Genomic DNA, 20,062 nt, shown 5'->3' with positions numbered 1-20,062 from the left:
TTTTGCTTTAATATTGGGGGAGCCCTTCTCCCGGGTTTCACACTATAGTACTACAGCAAAACAAAATCTAATAGTTTCAAAGCAAGCGTTCAAAGCTGGCAAATTTCACAGTTTGTGTTTTCAATCGGTACACCATTGACCTCCGGTCAGAAACACTGCACACGATTTCAATCCTATTTACTGTCTTCGTTACTATCATATTTATTTTTTAACAATGTGACACAAATGGCAGGGCACAAAATATTAAAAATATAAATCATACGTTCGTTTTAATGGTAGATAGAAGGGTTAAAGTCTCCTCCTTGTTGACGGAAGCCAAAGATAGCTGCAGGTGACGTCAGGCAGTTCGAAGCCGTTGTTTTTTTGCAGCTCTGCGGGAGCCGGAGTGGTTCCAGAACCTTCCGAGGGGTAAATACAGACAGCGCTGCATGTCCTCTTGTGTGAGCTCTTCTATATTTGTTTTTATGCGGAAGTCTGTCCCGGTTGTGGCTGCTGTTGGATCTGTTCGGCTTTCTTGTGACCAAGTCCCTATATAGTAGTTACTTGCGTTTTCAACATGTAGCTGCTATCTGTAATTGTGTTAATTTCTTCTAATAATTTTAAACTTGACGCTTTTGCTGGACTGAAATCTTGCCTTGCTGTTTGTTTATTTGTCAGTATGCAACGGTTTTCGTATTAAGTGCGTGAAGCAGCTCCTAACGCTGGGCTTAATGGGATGAAGGGCTGCGGTAAAAGTGTCAAATTGAATCTTAAAGACATACAACTTGCCTTTTGCATGAGAAATAAGATCTATAAAAGTTAACGTACTTATTTCGTTTATTTATATATACGTTATGGAATAGGTCTTGTGAAAAATGTTTTATAATCTATGACATATGGTTACTGCAGTGTTTCTTGATGTCAGTTTCCCTGCCTGTACAGGTTGACTTGGTTACTAGAGTGTTTCTCGATGTCAACTAGTTTGCCCTCCTGTACAGGTTCACATTTCCTGAAATTTTGTTTGAGTCGGAATTGACAGTCATACTGGCATCATAGTATAAGTGTATATTAATTCTTGGTTAAAAAGTATGGTTCAATTTAATATTTCAGTGATTGACAGCTTTGGCTTTGTAAATAAACAAGTTGTGTTGCACAAGTGGAAACTAACTACATGAGCAGTAGAAATGAAATAGTCCAAACTGTTCAATGCTTATTGCACTATGTTTATAAAAAAAAAAAGTTGTAAACAGCGATTTCTATCATTTTTTTTAACTGGCGTACTTTGAGAACTCATATCTTCTGATTTCTGTCTACCTGTATGAGATCTTTGTTTTGGGGCCATAATTTGCTGACAGAACAACATTGAGTTTAATCCTCATGATGCCATTAGTATGTAAATGGTACTTGGTATTTGGTAAGATTTATCTCTGGTCCTCCACTAGGGAATTTACACAGGAGGTGCACAATGAGTGCAGTTGATTGAATTAAAAACATTCAACAGATTTCTCTTAAATGAATCCTTAGGAGGTATAGAAATTAAGGCTTGTGGAGGTTTGTTCGAGGCCTCAATTGTTCTTGGGGGTGGGAAAGGAATTACAAACGAAGCACGTTGGGGTCTATATATTTGGATCTGTTGATTATGAATTCTTTGAGCTTGGTCACTTTAGGGCTTGATGTACTGCTTAGAAATAATTAATTATCCACTCAAGTTTTTTATCGATGCATGTCAACCTGTGGGCCTGTCTTTGGTTCTAGAGACTTCCAGCCCAGTAACGTGACCAACTGGACACGCTAGTATCTCGCAAGTAATTGTAATAGAATAGCCCGGTATTGAACTTTCTCCAGGAGGTAATATTTTCGGCAGTACATTGGTCCCCAGTGGGCTAGTGCGGTCCAACTAGTGCCTGGTACATCACTCTTCAACTACAGTGAAGCAAATGCTGGAAGTTCCGTTTCACGAACCCAAACTGTTGGGTATAATCTATCAAGATTAGCTAGATCTTCCTGAAGGTCAACCTCATCTGCTGCTTCAGTAATGGCTCTGTAGACTAGGCAGTCATCTGCAAAAAGACCTTTGTGGCTTGATATTTCTGGACCTGGGGAAGTACCTTTGGGCATTTTAATAAGGAGATTTATGTTCCTGCAACCCCTCCAGTCCAGAAAGGGAATAACTATTTTGAAAAAGCAAACCTTCCCTTTTTGTCTGTTTATCTCTCTTAATCCAATTTTTCTTTCCTTCTCATCATTTTTCTTTCTGTACCTAATTTAACTCTCATTTACTCTTGTTTCCACCTCTGTCCTCCCTCTCATTTTTCTCTATCCTTAAATCTTATTGGTTAAGGAGATAAATTGTTTAATCTGGTTCACCAGCCATTATCTGCTCTCACTTCCAGCAATTTGCAGCACAAAACAATTCAAGCTGAAGAGTGAGGAGAAAGTTCTAATAAAGGAGACTGCTGTGAGATGCCCTATTCCAAAAATCTCTGAGCCAACGTTTCTGTTCATTTAGTGCATCAAGTTATTGCCGTACTTTTGACAGAAAAAACTTTTTAAGGCTCTTCAAAGAAATAAGCATACAAAAAATGGATACTCTTTCAAAGTAAAAGTGAGTAGTAGATCAAAGAGATGGAATTTAAGGAGGATCATAAAGGAGGAAAGAGAGGGGGTTGGTTTAGGGAGGGAACTTTAGGGCATGGCTGCATTGGTAGGATGAAGGGAAGGAGGGATGCACAAGAGTCCAAAGCCTAGTGAATGGAGAGTTTTGGAAAGTAACGAGGTTACAAAGATAGGAAGGAACAAGGCCAAGAAGGGATTTAAACACAAATTTTAAATTGGAGGACCTGAAAACAATGTAAGTCAGCAAGAACAGGAGTGATGTGACTTGCTGCGGCAGAGTTTTGAATGAGTTGATGTTTACAGAACATAGGCAATGCAAAATAGCCAGATGAATATTGGAATAGGACCATGTGCATAGATGAGTATGGTATTGACTAAAGCATGGATGAGAGTGTCAGCAGCAGATGGGCTGAGGTAGGCAGGGGAGATAGGCAAAGTTGCAAAAGTGGAAGTTGATGGTTTCTTTGTGATGGCTTGTAAGGGGATTTGGAAGCTCAATTCGGTCCATTAGGAAACAGGTGTTGGGTTGAACCACACTGTACACAATGCCTAGGAATGTGTATGGAATAAGTGGCAAGACGATGAACAATGACTTTGGTCTTCCAATGTTTAACTGGAGTATATTACACTTCCACCAAGACTGGCAGGTGGACGAGTAGTTCAGGGTTTGAGAGAAATACTGCGGATGCAGAAATGTGTGACAGTGTTTTTACTCTTTTTCATGGGATATAGACATGGCTGGCAGTGCCAGCATTAGCTGCCCATCCCTATTTGTCCTTACAACTGAGTGGGCTGCTAGGTCATTTCAGAGGGCAGTTAAGAGTCAACCACATTGCTGTGGGTCTGGAGTCAGACCAAAGCAGGTAAGAATGACACATGTCTTTCCCGAACAGGCATTAGATTTTTACGACAATCAATGATGGTTTCAGTGGTGAAACTGGCTTTCAATTCCAGATTAATTGAATTTAAATTGCACCAGCTGCTGTGGTGGGATTTGAATTTGGCCCCAGAACATTAGGACCTCTGTTACTATCCTGGTGACTACTACTAAACAACTATCTCTCCTAGTGTACATGTGGAAACTCACCCTCATCTTCAAATAATCAACACCAATACAATTTGCCTTTTTATATAGTGCCTTTTAATGTAAAGAACATCCCATGATAGGACCCAGTTTCATTACAACTAAGCTGGTAAACCAGATTAGGAGGTGTGACAAAAGGCTTGACTGAAGAGATTGGTTTTAAAGGAAGGGAGGGAGATGATGGAGTTTAGGCAGTAAAATCCAAAAAGCCTGGCAAAGTAGTTTAAAATTCTGTGTCCAGTGATGGAAAAAAAAGAGGAAAAATGCACAAAAGGGCTGTTTTAGGAACAGTGTTTGAAGAAGTTAACAGAAATAAATTGATGCGAGACCACAAAGATTTGAAGCCAAGATTGTGTTTGAAGACTTTAAATTTTAATATGTTGAGGGAATTGAGTGTCATTGTAGATCAGCAGGGAGAGGAGTCATGGTCAAGCGGACTTACTGAAGGACAAGTGGAAAGTAATTTATGGGGGGTAGGGAAAGCTATTTGTCAATGATACAGTTTTCCCTTACATGTCTTTCAGAAGTTAGAATCGGAGGTTTCCAAGAATTTGTCAATATTTTCAGCGATTGTGCTTACACAAAAATTTGAAATCCACGCTCTATTCTTGATGCAGCATTTTCCTGAACTATTGAAACCCTGGCATGTTAAGTAACCTTGCCTACTTGGAAGTTTGCTGTTCCAGTGTTTTACTTCATTCCACATATTCATGTCTTGGTGTGTCAAAAGTCATTCAGTGCCATGACTAAGAAACCCTCTTCATATTAGAATCTAGATAGTGATTGCTGATGGACTTTTCAACCAGAAACACCAGAACTGAAACCAGTCTCGTTCTCACCTGGCACTCACGCTCCAAATGAGCATGAATTGAAACTCTTGCTGATTATGGGGATTTCTGGCAAATTATAGTATCCAATTGTTCAATCACCTCCACCTCCTACCCCATCCTCCTTTTCAAAATGATCTGACTCCTTATCAATGAAACTTGGCACTTTACTGTTCTGGCCAGGGTGCAGAGATTACAGCTGAGCAGAACTGTTCAATAAATAAACTGTTAACTTCATTCTAAAATAGTCATGACTTATAAAATAAATCTTAATTTTCATAATTAGTCATGTCAAACAGAATTGTACTTGTAAAATCACATCATTTAACACTTACTGTTTCAGTTAACTTTGCCTTCACTGCCAGCTGAAAATTGTAAGAAATCCCAAAATTTCTATGCACAAAATATGTATAACTTGGAATCTGTTGCAAGGTGGTAACACCAGTCTGGTTGGAAAGACATGACTAAACAACTCAGACTTTGCTGTTGTGATTTATGATATTATCTCAACCCCTCAGTTGTGTTGGTGCCTCATAATACAGTTCTGAGACCATGTTAAATATAATTACAAAAATCAAGTCATCTAAAATTAGCATAGTTGCTAAATAAAGCCCCTCACGCAATTATCTCTTCTTTTAAGGAAAAGTTTCTCTTTCTACTGTGCCCAACATGTTACAATTATTGAAAACAGTGGAAACCATAATTACTGGATGCTTTTAACTGTTTATCATCAAATCTGATTATATAGTACATTCTTATACAGATGTTACTGTAGATTGGTAAGGACCAGTAGCCTGATTCATAATTCAGTCTACTCTCTAATAAATGTGCTTGGTCATCCAAGAGATACAAAAATGAATGCAATTAAACAAGACTTCTCCCTATGACTCCTACAAAACTACTTCAAACTGGGAAAATATAAACTGTTGAACAAACTTGAAATCTGTATGAATCAGGTGTCGGTACAGCAATGATGTCAGGCTGTAATTCTAAGAACAAGAAGAGTCTTTTACTGCAGATGTGGGTGTAAAATATGAGCATGCTCTTTGATTAGATAAAGAACAGCATTCAAAAACTTTCTTTAACTGAAAACAGTAAGCAGGACCACTGAAAATCAGTCTGCTGTTTTATCCCTTGTTCTATTATGGTATATTTGCTAAGATTTAGGGGAAAAATGTGAGGCACAATAGTGAAGTAAATCAACACGATAAACCAGTTCTTCCCTCACCTACCTAACCCCCATCAAGAAAATGTTAAGTAAGTGAGAACTATTTTTTTGACAATAAATTCAACTTGCATTCACAAATAATCTCTTTAAAAGGAATATTCTCTTTAAGAGCACTTTAAACAAAAAAAAACTTACCTCTCAGTATTTTGACACTCCTTGCTTTGAGTCAAAATCTGCAGATTCAGAAATGGTCGAAACACTTCTGTGAACTACTTCTTTTCTCCTCCAGAATCCTAGAGTATGCATTAAGGACTACAAAAATATTTAATAACATGACTTTGATGTCCAGAGAAGTCTAGGGTACACAGTGTATTAAATACGATTATTTGTATCTTCAAAGCTTTCTATAAAGAATTGCATCCGTTCTGAACAAAATAATGTTTTGGCATTAGTATTTAAATGCTTCAGTCTAAATGGTGAGAAACAAAGATCAGTTTCAAATTTTGTATTAAATTGCTCCAGGCTGGACAACAGACACCTTTGTTTTAGAAAAGCTGAAGCTATTGGAATGATGGGCTGGCAATAATGCTAGTGAATATTGAGGCCCTGTTCTCATGGAAGCATAAAAAATATTGAGGGAAGAGCCATTAAAAGATAGCAACCTCGCAGAAAAGAGCAAAGTGAAAGGCCCTAGTTACCTAGGGAGGTTAGGCAAAGCTATTGAACTCCTTTTTAGTTTAAAGATATTTTGGGAATTACTTGAGTCTGTTATAAATTATTTGGTATGGTGGAATTGGTTGCTCTCATAAGCAGCCAGTGTTTTTTTGTGGGAATTGCATTGCCATATCTTATATTGATCTGTACAATCATGTTTAGCCCAGCATGTAACAGCCGTATTATATCCCCATGAGCCTCGAATTGGACATTTGTGTTTTTCTAACACCTGTACTTCAATCTCTATGAAAATGAGCCAACAACATAACATAACATCTATGAGAACATAACAAACGGGAGCAAGAGTAGGCTGTACAGCCTGTCAAGCCTGCTCCACTTTTCAATAAGATCATGGTGGATCAACTGCCTCAACTCCATTTTCCTGTCTGCCCCCCCCCCCCCATATTCCTTTATTCCCTGAGACCAAAAATCTGTCTATCTCTGCCTTAAATATGCTCAACAATGAAGCACCAATAACCCTCTGGAGTAAAGAATACTGAAGATTCACAACCCTCTCCTCATCTCTGTCCTAAATGATCAACTCCTATCCTTAGACCGTGCTCACATGCTGTAGATTCCATGGCGAGGGAAAACAATCTGTCTACTCTGTCAGGTCCCCGCAGAATCCTGTATGTTTAAATAAGATCATCTCTGATTCTTCTAAACTCCAGAGAATATAGGTCCAATTTACTCAGTCTCTCATCATAGGACAACCCCCTCCTCCAAAAAAATCGATCTTGGGAACATTTGCTGTATGGCCTCCAAGGCAGGTATATCCTTCCTTAGGTATAGAGATCAAAACTGCACACAATACTCCTGGAATTGTCTCACCAAAGTCCTAAACAACTGTAGCAAGACTTGCATATTCTTGTACTCAAATACCCTTACAGTAAGGAATAAATGCCATTTGCCTTCCTAATTTCTTGTTGTACCAGCACGCTAACTTTGTGTTCCTTGTCTAAGTACATCCAAGTCTCTCTGAACGTCAACATTTAGTTTCATGGTTTTTTCTCAAAAAAAATGTTTCTTTTTTTTTCTACCAGAGTGAATAACCTCTTACTCACCAACGTTATTCCCCATCTGCCAACTTGTTGCCTACTCACTGAACCTATCAGTATACCTTTGCAGCCTCTTTCAGCTGGAGTTTTGAGGAGACGGGTATCGGCAGTCTGGAATTTTCCTGACTCTGCAATCCTATCTGTGTCCTGGAGGAGCCCGTCCATCCTATTTTCATGTTGGGGAGCGGGGGTATGAGCTGGAGATAGGTTCACCGCCTCTCGAGGCAGCCCCGAGGTAGCAATGGTGAGGCTGACAGTTAGAAGACCTGCCTCCATTTACTGGGACATCAGCCCAGTTGTAATCATAGTTAAAAACAAAAAACTGCGGATGCTGGAAATTCAAAACAAAAACAGAATTACCTGGAAAAACTCAGCAGGTCTGGCAAAACTCATAGTTGTTAGGCCATCTAGCCCTCAACCCCCCCCACCCATCCTTCCATGCCCTCTACATGTCCCACATACATTCCATGCCCCCTCACCCCATTATCCACTAAGTACTGAACTCATGAGCCATTTAAATACACTAGCAAGTCTGTGAAATGCTCATTTAAAAAAAAAATCGGCCATTCTACAGTCCCTTTGGGGGATGGAACTCCCTCTTGCCTTATAAAACTGCCAGTCAAACACCGCCAGTGAAGGTCTTATTTAAGAAATGTTTAATCCTGTCCAAAAAAACACAGGCATTGAAAAACGGACTCCAAAGAAAATCAAGAAATAACAGGGTAATAAAACTGCCAATCATATAAAATTAACAGTCCTCTTTGCAATGTGTATTCAGCACTCCCCACCACACCGCTCCCCCCTACCCCCCCCCCAACCCCCACCCCCAGTAGAGCTGAATACATTAACCATTTTTGGAGCTTAGCCAGGCATTCACAATAAGGCCATCTGACATTACAGATGCGTATCTGTTCAGCCAGCTTCAGTTGCCAGACTAAGCTTCCCCACTGTTCACATTTCCTCTCTTGAGCCTTGAACCACATCTCCTGTAAAAGCTGGCCCGACTCCATCAAAATTGGCGGGGGGGTTGTGTTGGGGGGGGATTCTGAAATGTCCACACCCACACTGGAACTGGCAAGGCTGGGAGTGCTATGCTTGGGTTGTTACTCTTGCCCTTATCCAGCACTGGCAAAAATATCTGAAAAGGACATGGGGGTGTGAATCTCAGAGTGGCATCCCACCCTCCATTGTTAAAACCCTTCTGCCTCTGTTCTGGATAAAAGCATAAAAATCTGTGCCTTTGTGTCCTCCTCACAGCTTACATTCCCAACTTGTTTTGTGTTATCAGTAAACTTGGATACAGTATTCTCAGTCTCTTTGTCTAAGTCATTAAATAGAATGTGAGTAGCTGAGGTCCCAGCATTGATCCTTGTGGCAATGTGAAAATGCCCTGTTTACCTTTGTTTTCTGCTTCCTGTCCAATCCTCCACCCATGCTAATGTATTACCGTCAAGTCCATAAACCCATACATTGCGTTACCACCTTTATGAGTGGCACCTTATCAAATGCGTTTTGCGAAATCCAAGGATACTACAATTACTGTCTCTCCTTTATCTACCCAATTAATTGCATCCTCAAAAAACTCAAATAAATTTGTCAACCACGACTTCCCTTTTATAAAACCATGCTAAATCTCTGTGATCATACTGTGATTTTCTAAGTGCATTGTTAAGTCTTTAAATCCATGTTTCCTCTCTTCCTCCTTTCCTGAACAGAGGTGTTAAGTTTGCTCACTTCAAATCTGCTGGACTGTTCTAGAATCTAGGGAATTGAGGAAACACTTGCTAAGATGAGGTCAGATACGGATTGTTGAGCTGATTTATTTCACAATAAGAACATGCAGAAAGACCATTATGGCCAAACTCACTTAGTACCATTTGTGCAACTTATCTTCACTTAATGATAGAAAATTAAGTATTGCTAAAAAAAAGAGACATGCTGTTGAAGCGTTTCATCTTGCATTCATCAGGATAGATTCACAAGAATAGCAATAGTAAAAGGATCAACAATTTATACTGCATGAGAAGAGAGTCCTGATTGGTTGGCAAGTTCACTCTGGTAGAGGTGTCGCCAAGGAGAATGCATCAGGGAACAGTTAACTGCCAAGCTTTTTAAATTCAAACCAGACAAGGCAACTCTGGTCAAGGCATTGCCCTGTGGAATGAACCAGGGAATGGCTGTTCCCCAAGCTTTTGTTTAAATGAAAAAGGTGCAATGTGTGGAAGTGCTCCTTCTATCTGCAAAGGACAGGGCCCTGTGTGTGCATATATGTAAGTGAGCCCAACTGATGATCTTAAATTGCTTATCAGTGTAATTCTCAGCACAATCTGGGTTTAGTAAGTGCTGTCCAATCACAGAATCCCATCTAATGTTGGACACTGTTTTTTGAGTTTTGCAAGCACGAGCTTGTTGGGTACAGTCAGTACCTTGCCTGTTGTGAACAGCTGAAGGGATGTGCTGTTTGATACAATCTACCAGATATTGGGACGTATGGCCTACATACATGGCATCACACTGGTGCTGAAATAGATGTACCACATTACCCATTTGTGTGGTGGGCAGAATGTCTTTTTGCATATTTCCAATATGTAGATGATACGTTTGCTATATTTGAAACTGCAGCTGAATGTAAGAGTTTCCTTACACTCCTTAATTGGCTCCTTCCTGTGCTCAAATTCACCTTTGAAATGGAGCCATCAAATGATGTGCTAATTGAGAAATCTGCAAATGGATACTCTACTACTGTCTACTGCAAGCCTACCTTCACAGATCAATATAGGCATTGGGATTTCTACTGAACCAAGCGCTCTAAGATTGGCCTCATTGTCTCGGGCCCTATTTACGAGATTGCCATTGTGTGCCATACAAGCCTGATGCTGAAATAAGGTGCATCAATGCCATCCTGTGGGAAAAAGCCACCCTGGTCAGATTATTGCTCGCTGCATATTGTGCAAACTCATGATTGGGCCTAGGGCCACCACTTTTGGCCCTGAGAAGTACCTGGTCTACCTCGGATGAAGTATCTCAAAAATTTGAGCAACAGGCGAAGCTAGCTGTTTCATGCTGCTACTATGCAAATGCAACGCAAGTGCCATAAAGCCAAAAAGACATTCTGCCGATCACATAAATGAGTAATGTGGAAATTAATTTCAGTTCATGTGACGCCAGGTATGTAGACCGTATGTCCCAACTGGCGGATTGTATCAAAAAACATGTCTCTTCCGGTATTCACAACAGGAAAAATTAGGAAAACCCAAAACGTAGAATTGCATCAAATGTTGGACACTGCAATAGGACAGCACTTGCTAAACAATGCTGATTGTGCTAAGAATTACACTGACAAACAATTTAAGATTCAGACGGGCTCACAGTGTGCCTCACTTTTTTGTGCTAGAAGCTACATATATGCACACACAGGGCCCTGTCCTTTGCAGACGGAAGAAGCATGTCCACACATTGAGCCTTTTTCAACTAAACAAAAGCTTAGGGGACAGCAATTCCCTGGTTTATTTCCCAGGGAAATGCCTTGACCAATCAGAGTCAACCTGCGTGGCTTGAAATTAAACAAAAGCTTGGCAGTAACTGTTCCCTGGTGTATTCTCCATGTCCATGCCTCTACCAATCAGGATCTATTTTCTAACCAAGTATAAACTGTTGTTTCCTTTACTATTGGTATTCTTGCAAATCTGTCCTGATGAGTACAAGATGAAAAGCTTCGACAGCACATGCCTTTTATTTCAGCAAAACTCAAGTTCTGTGCTACCAAATAACTATTTAATAGAAAATTAGGGAGCACATCATGCTGACCCATGCTATTGGATTGTCTTGACTTAAATAAGATGACTTTCAACTACTTTCCATTATTTCTAACCTCTTTGCTTCACTGCTTTTGTTGAATAAAGTTGACTTTCCTCATAGGTGTCCTGTTTCAGAAACCTGTTTAGCTCTAACAATTTAGATTTTTAAAAATTTTTTATTTCTTCATTTGCTGTTCCCATCCAGACAAGAAACAAAGGACTTCTCAACACATTAGCATCATGGGTCTCTTGAATACTTGGACAGTTTAAAAATTACTTTATATTTTGGGGAAAAACATCATGATTCAATTTAGCGAGATACCCTAGATGCTCCGACAGCACCTGACTGAGTCTAGCTCTGATGTGCAAGGTAAAAATGCTTTATAAACATTCAAAAATCTCAACCCAAAGCATTGCTGAAAATACTGAAAAAGAATTTTTTTCCCCCCATCGTTGTTTATGACTCTCAATTGTTTTGCAAATGTTCTAGCTGGTTATCATTGTGTACTCTGGGTATTGTACTTCGACAGGACTGAATTGTAAACCAGAAAACTGATGATGCATATCTCCCTTACACATTATTAACAGGAGCTGAATTCTTCTAAATACCCATAAGCCCCCAGTGAAAATTGTAACTTTGGATTTGAGCTTTACATCCCAGAGACAGAAAGGTAAACTGAGCAGTGTGTCAACATTTCCAACATAATTTACTAATTTTAATGCATAAGGTTTGATTTTTTTTTTAGAATTATAATTTTTTCATGATTTGGTCATATAGTCAGTTGGAAGTGGCTAAATGCAGTTTAACAATTATTTGAACATTTCATTTATTTTATGGTAGTTGCTGATTTAAAATTGTTGAGTTGAATTTGAAAAGCTTGGGTTCTTTGGTTTTGCAGCACTTGTTCAATGTTAATTGGTAGCTGATCTTGCCTGTACAGTAAATGGGATTTTGTTTTGAATTGATTTGCATTGTCAGTGGGATATTTTCACCATTCCAGTCAGCATAGTTAAATTAACAGAAAATGTGTTATTTTTACAATCGCCATTTTTCCTTTGTCTATGGATGTGTGTCACTTTTTTGTTATGGCACTGTGGGCATGCACTGGATGCAAGGTTGTAATTGCATGGGAATTAAATCGTATTGATGGATAAAAACAGATCATTCCTTCAGATTATTTCAAGAAAGATGGACGACAAATAAATGTGGAAAAAGTGAAAACAGATCTTGTATTTGGAATGATGTTTGTTCTCCTCCACTACCCCCACACCCACCAGCCTTTGTTGGAATTTGGTGTCAGTTGTAAACTTGGCATTGTTCTTGTTCCAGTTCCAAATCATGTAGTAAAATGGCCACAACACAGATACCTGCGGCATTCTGCTAGAGACCCCATGTCATGTCACTATCACTCCATTTGCAGCACTGTTTTCTTGAAATTAACTATATTTCAATTTATCTCTGAAGCTTGACTTCTAACCATGGTGTGAATTTGTTCACTGTTTCTGGTCTCTGTGCTGTGCTGGAATGATGTAGAATTGATTTTGACTAAGAAACTTGGGAAGAAGTGATGTTCTGTCACTTGTGCATATTTAAACTGCTTCCCCTAAAATCTTGACCTTTTTGGCCCATCCTGAAATCTGTGATGAAGCCTCTGCTGAGCTTATTTGCCTGCTAGTATGTTTCAGTCAGCAAGGGTTAGTGTGGAGTTTGAGAGCTTTGAATGAATTCCCAAACTTCGCTTACTGAATATTGGCTTCTGGAAATTTTTTTTCACCTTTTGTTCTGTATTTTGTGCACTTTCCACATATTGAGATCTGCATTTAATTTTGACCTTACACACCTGAAGATTTTAGGATTCCTGCTCTCATGCCACAATCCAGTAGGCAGGATCAGATATTGCCATAGTCTTGCCATGTTTAACTGTCCTGAATTTAAATATTCCCAGCAGATTCATTAACCAGTACATGAATGTGAATAGAAATAATGGCTCCAATATTTGTGGGGAAGAAGTGGGGGGTACAGGTTTGTGGAGAGGCGGGTAACCCGGGAATGTGGAGATTCTGCCGAAATTATTGCTATTTTAACTCAAATAAGCGGTTGCTGGGGAGGTAGTAAACAGGCTGGCTGCCTGCACAAAGCCAGTGATAGAATGCTGCAGCTGGGAACCACTGGGGATGATCCCTGGTAACCATCATGAATTGGTGACATTGGACTGGCAATTGGGAGGAAGGGGAAAGGACCTGGAAAGATGGCTGACTTGGCGTTGGATGGGAAAGAGGAAAGTCGATCAATTGTGGCAGGGCATTTGCTGAAAGGCCTGGGAGGGAATGCTCCAGCTGCTTTTGGCCCACAAGTAGTGATATAAAAAGCATTTGTCTGCTGGATCCAGTCACTCTTGCCTTTCTACATAGCCGGGGGATGCTTGACTATCCACGTTAAACTTGAATTGATGCTAGAATATCCAAAACAGCAGCTCATTCACAAAGTATAATTACGGACCGACTGCTCCAGAGAGTTACTCAGACACCCCAAGACCATTGTGAAGGGGGGGGTGGTTGCTTGGTATCAGTAATGGCTGGGGTGGGGGGAAACTTATTTTGACCCCAGATTGAGAGTCCACATTGAGATCTGTCAGTGTAAACTTGGACTGTTTGCCTGATACTAACACTGTCACTTACACTGACTTATTTAGGGCTGCTCCTAGCAGGCGTAAAGCATGCTCAGGAACACAGCCCTTTAAATGAGGAGTGTCAAAACACCCTGGCACCCTCCACCAACCCCCTGAGCTCTGCTCACAACCGGTCCCCTGTGCCCCCTGCCCCCCAGCAGTGCTCACATCCCTCGCCCACCTCACCACCTACTCAGCACCACTCACACCACTCTGCCTCAAGACCACTGGCTCTCCCGGTACCATTCGTACCCCTCTCCCTCAGCTCAACTCCCTCTCCACACCCCGGCACCCCAATCTTCTCTTTGGGTCCCTTTTATACCAAACGTCTTTAACTTTCATATGTTGCTTAATGTTATCAGATAAATCTTGGGTTGGATTGCACCAGTGCTCAATACATAAGTGCTTGAACCTATGCAACGTACAGCTTACCTTGCCCCTTCCAACAAATATGCATTTTTGATAAGATTGGGGAACTTGTTGCCTAGCAATTTGACTGTAAAGTTTTACCTCCATTTAAAAGTAATTCATTTCATTTGACCTGAATTAAATTATCCTCCCTTCCCCCCAACTCACCTCTTCCCGGTCCCTGGAATAGCAAGCTAACATGTTAGCAAACTATCTTTCTTTAACTTATAGTACTTAATGTAACAAATTATGTGATTTCCATTAATTGTAGCGCTCTTTTTAACTTAAATGAAAAATTAACATTCTCCTTAACTAGTTCCAAATAAGAAGTAAAATTTCTATGGAAACGCATGCCACATCTAGCAATAATATTTGGGTAGGTGAGACAGCAATTAGCTAATTTTGGGAGACTTCACAACAGTGTAAACATGCTTAAGATGGTACAAATTACTTCACAATTACAAAAATAAAAGGATGGTTTCTAAGAATTAATGGTCCAGATTTCATCGTCGTCAGCAAAGTGACACTGCTCTCTACTGAACTTGGAGAAAGCTGCTCACAAAGATCTAACGCTCTCTATGGCATGGACTTCCTCTTTGCCAACATCAATTTGAATCAGATGCCAAGTCAAGGGGCTCTCCAAGTGTTCAACAACAATGATGTCATCAAGCAGGGTAAGCGGGCAAATCACACTGAAGTATTATAAAGCTCCTAAATAGCAAACTAGGAAGCAACATTCACTGTTTCACTTTTAATTAAATGCTGTAAGTGATAAAACAAGTAATTGGAGCATACATATACACATGGGATTAAGTTAGAAATGGAAGCTGAAATACCATAAAGAAACTTATGCAAAGTATTCACATTTTTCATACCGGAGAAATTTGATGTTCCACAAATATAAAATTAGTTTTTTAGAGTCAGTGAGGTTGTTCACTAATTATGAACTTACTACACTGGAAAAAACCCAGTTGCACCTCATTCAACAAAGTGTACCTTTTTCATGATTTGTTTTTACAGCTAGATTAAGAGTAAAAAGATTTAATCAGTTCAGTGATTTCTACTTGTTTGCAGCCTAAGGAACTTTGCCAGCACACTCTATGGGAAGTATAAAATCACTGACAGCAACTTTTGGATTTCAACATTTAACTGTGCCTGTGTGGCTTCCAGAAGTTGCTGTTGGTTTCAGAAGAATAATGATGGTGAATGCTGAGAGTCGCAAACACCAGATCAGTAACTCCACAAGATGCCTTTATTATCCTCCCTCAGGCTCCAATTTGCCTTTCCCCGGTCCCTGAAATAGCAAGCAAGCTAACATGTTAGTAAACTATCTTACCTTAACCCATATTGCTTAATGTAACACACAATATGCATTTTTCCTTAAATGTAGGTTTTCATTAACTTCAATTAAAAATGAGCTTTCTCCTACCTAGTTCCAAATATAAAATAATTTAATTTCAGTTTATGCATGAACATGGAAAAGGTTTGGAGCAAATCTGTTCCATCATTTGGGTATAGTGCAGACATCATTGATCCCCCCCCCCCCCGGACCACCCTACCTCTCCCCTATCATGGAAAAATTACAGGAAAAATATCCATGGCTAATTTAGGACCAATTCTGGGAAATTTCTCTACAGCTGCCTAAGGCAATCAAGTCAAGCCTCATGAGACCACAGTAATCATTAATTTTTCTGATCCCAACAAGCCCACAATTTATCATCTAGAAATGGAAATATTCTTCAAGATTTTGGTTCTTAGAAGTTTAGCTACAAGGTTAGGTTGGAGAAACTGAAATTCTTCTCCTTGAAGCAAGAGAGATTGAGGGGAGATTAGATAAGGGTATACAAGATTACAACAGGCTTAGATAAAGTAAGCAATGAAAAGATGTTCTATTAGTTGATGGTACAAGGTCTAGGGAACACAGATTTAAGGTTTTGAGTAAGGGATGCAGGGGGGATTTGTGGAAGAACTTTGTTTACCCAGCAAGTGATAATGACATGGAACTTGGTGCCTACAAGGTTGATGGGAACAGATGATGAATAACTTCAAAAGGAAATTGGACGGGCATTTGAGGGAAATAAACTTTCAGGGCAGCAGGGATAGAACGGGAAATGGACCTCGTTGGATTGCTCGACAAAGAGCCAACGTGAACTTGATGGGTTGAATGGTGTCACAAAGGCACAGAAGGACTCTATGAAGATGTTGGCTCATTGCTGAGGTACAGTTCCAAGGTCAAATCACTCTGATATCTGTTACAAATGATCATTATTCGTTTTTGAACCTTGATCGCAAAACCTGGTTGGCTATCCAACTGGGATACTTTGCCTTCACCTTCTGTTGTTGTACTCCCTGTAGGCAATGCTGGTTGGAGATCAGAAATAGCAACCCTGGCTGATTTTCTTCCTTGTTAAGGAGTACTGAGTTTGTTTGTAGCTTCTGTATTAGTTTAGAGAGCTATGGCTTTTCACTTTAAATGTGGACCTTGAGGCGATTTGTTCAAGTTCTTTAATGATTAATTTTGAATTGGTGTTTTATGAATAAGCTTTTTGAACCCAAAGGTTATGTCGCAGCAGGGAACAGGAGATATGTAAGTTAACAACTGGGTTAAATGTAAGGAATAGGAGACATCATTGGTTGTAAGGTGCTCTGGGTTATCCTGAGAATGTGAAAAATGCAACCTAAGTGCATGTTCGTTCCTTACTTTCTGCAGACAGACATGGATCTCTGGAATAAGTTGCCAGCACACACGATGAATGTGACTTCACTGGAAGCATTCAGTAGGGAGCTGGTTGAATTCCTGAGTGTGGTCAACATAAGTGCTTGTAGAAGGTAGGTGGGGAATTGGGGGCCTTGTGTCTCAGTTACTACAGCCCACTGGAACTTGCCTGATTATCTTTGGGAGGCAGAGTGGAATCTGAGTGGTTTTTGTTTTTTCTCACTAGTGGTGAGTTGGGCAGATAATTCAAATCACATTGTGACCAAATGCGGCAAGCTTGATGAGGCAGCTAGTCTTTTCCTGTCCTTCACTTTTGTGTATGTTCTCTATTGGCTGAAAATAACTGACTTGTCTCAGACTGATGATAAAACCTGCGAACTCCCTGGTGTGTCAGGCTCAACCATTCAATGAAAAGCGAGTAAACTGTTGGAGTTATAGACCTCCTGATATTTTTCTATTAATATCTATTTATTTCATGTGGCCTGAGGGAAATTAATTGCAATCTTCATACTGAAAGAAAAACAAAATAGTGTGGATTCTAGAAACCTGAAATAAAAACAAAATACTGGAATTACTCAGTATGTTAGGCAGCTTCTGTGGAGAGGGAAGAGTTAATGTTGCCAGTCAATGACCATTCCTCAGAATTGGATGATGTTAAATATTTAAAAGCAAGTACATAGCCAGGAAAAATATGGGTGATGGTGATGAAAGAACAAAAGGGAAAAGTCTGATAGCTTATTAAATGACAAAAGGGTTGATGCTACAAGGCAAAAAGGGGGCTGGTCTTGGGACAATAATGAAACAAAAGATAAATTCAGAGGAAGATTAAATGGTAACAGCAGAGCCATTTCCTGTACCTGCTTTCTGAGAAAATGGGAATAATGGTTATGGTCTAAAGATTCTTAACTGAATGATCCTGGAAAGTTGTAAGTGCCAAATTGTTAAGATTTGCTGTTCCTTGGGTTTTCATTGAGCTTCACTGGAACAGAGTGGTAGGTTGAGGGCAGAAGTTGGGGTTTGAGTAGATTGGAGAACTAAAACGCCAGGTGACTGACATTTCAGGATCACTTATTTTAACCTGAATGGACATATTCAGCAAAGTAGTGACTCAATCTGCACTTGTGCCCCCCCCACCCCCTCCCTCTCTGGACATCATGAACAGCGACTACAGTGATTTACTTGTATTTCCCTTTAGTATTTCACATGGAAGCAGTGGTTGAGGTCCTGGACAGTGGGAAGGGGGAGTTGAAAACCAAGTGTTGTATTTCTTGGGAATGGGAAGAGGTAATTGAAAAGTGACCAAGGTGCCATGGAGAATATTGTTACATCTGAATGCTGAAAGGAGAGGGAAAGACGTACATGGACATAGCATAGGGCTAGAGGTAGTGGAAATGGCAGAGGATGATCCATTAAATGTGGAGGCTGGTGGAGTGGAAGGTGAGGACAAGGGAATCCAATAGTGGCGCTTAGAGGGAGGCGAAATGCAGAAAATGGAATGGACATAGCCAGTCACCATTGAGCAAAATGGAAGACATGGTACTGGTGTGGAAGATGGCTTCATCAGAACAGTTGAGACGGAGCCATAGAAACTGAGAGTGCATTAGAATCCTTTACAAGGAGAGAAAGTGTAGTCATGGTACATGAGGGAGATGGTGGGCTTACAATGCTATTTGTGGACAATCTATCCCCAAACATGGAATTAGAGATCTTGATGAAGAGAAGATTCAGAGATCAACCATATGAAGGTGAGAGAATGGTGGAAATTGGAAGTAAAATTGATGTTTTGTTCCAGTTCAGGGCAAGAACAAGAAGTGACACTAACAGTCATCATTGTACTGGAAAAAGAGATTATTGATGATAATTGTGTATGAGTGGAAACAAAGGATCCTGTAGAACAAAGAATACGCCAATAGCTGGGATCCATATGGGTCCCAATAGCGACAACACATATTTGGAGCAAGTGAGCTTTTTCTTTTTAATTCATTCACGGGATGTGGACTTAGCTGGCTATGCCAGCATTTATTGCCCATCCCTAGTTGCTCATGAGCAGGTGGTGGTGAGCTGCCTTCTTTAATCGCTGCAGTCCATGAGGTGTAGGTACACCCAAGTGCTGTTGGGAAGCGAGTTCCAAGATTTTGACCCAGTGACATTGAAGTAATGGCGATATATTTCCAAGTCAGGATGGTGAGTGACTTGGAGGGGAACTTCTAGATGGTGTTCCCATCTATCTGCTGCCCTTGTCCTTTGAATTGGTAGGTCGTGGGTTTGGAAGGTGCTGTCAAAGGATCCTTGGTGAATTCCTGCAGTACGTCTTGCTGCTACTGTGCATTGGTGGTGAAGGGAGTGAATGTTTGTGGATGTGGTGCCAAACAAGTAGGCTGCTTTGTCCTGGGCACTGTCGAGCTTCTTGAGAGTTGTGGGAGCTGCACTTAATGAAGCAAGTGGGGAGCATTTCATCACACTCCTGACTTGTGCCTTGTAGATGGTGGACAGACTTTAGGGAGTCAGGAGGTGAGTTACACATTGCAGTATTCCCAGCCTCTGACCTGCTCTTGTAGCTACAGTATTAATATGGCTAGTCCAGTGCCATTTCTGGTCAGTGGTATCCTCCAAGATGTTGATAGTAGGGGGATTCAGTGATGGTAATGCCATTGATTGTCGAGGGGCGATGATTAGATTCTATCGTTGGAGATGGTCATTACCTGGCACATGTATGGTGCAAATGTTACTTGTTACTTGCCACTTGTCAGCCCAAGCCTGGATATTGTCTAGGTCTTGCTGGATTTGGACATGGACTGCTTCAGTATCTTAGGAGTTGCAAATGGTGCTGAACATCCCCACTTCTGACCTTATGATGGAAGGAAGAGTATTGATAAAGCAGCTGAATATGGTTGGACCGAGGACACGACCCTGAGGAACTCCTGCAGTGATGCCCTGGAGCTGTGATGACTGACCTCCAACAACCACAACTATCTTCCTTTGTGTTAGATATGACTCCAACCAGCAGAGAGTTTTTCCCCTGATTC

The 20,062-nt window shown here is 40.4% G+C and overlaps 1 protein-coding gene across 10 annotated transcripts in view; it reads left to right on the top strand.

The window, feature by feature from the left end:
- The first annotated feature begins 329 nt into the window (after positions 1-329).
- Positions 330-20,062, top strand: part of LOC121284113 (phospholipid scramblase 1-like) — a 109,198-nt gene continuing 89,465 nt past the window's right edge. For 3 of the 10 annotated variants that reach the window (XM_041199218.1, XM_041199208.1, XM_041199211.1), the window contains exon 1: positions 350-440. The gene's annotated coding sequence lies outside the window, so the exon portion shown is untranslated. Of the gene's footprint in view, positions 441-11,449; positions 11,614-20,062 lie in introns of those variants that run through there. The other 7 variants (XM_041199214.1, XM_041199209.1, XM_041199213.1 and 4 more) reach the window with 5 other exon arrangements.

The sequence above is a fragment of the Carcharodon carcharias genome, chromosome 11, assembly GCF_017639515.1.
Source record: "Carcharodon carcharias isolate sCarCar2 chromosome 11, sCarCar2.pri, whole genome shotgun sequence".
Classification (NCBI taxonomy): domain Eukaryota; kingdom Metazoa; phylum Chordata; class Chondrichthyes; order Lamniformes; family Lamnidae; genus Carcharodon; species Carcharodon carcharias.
This window is presented reverse-complemented; position numbering and strand designations above follow the sequence as displayed.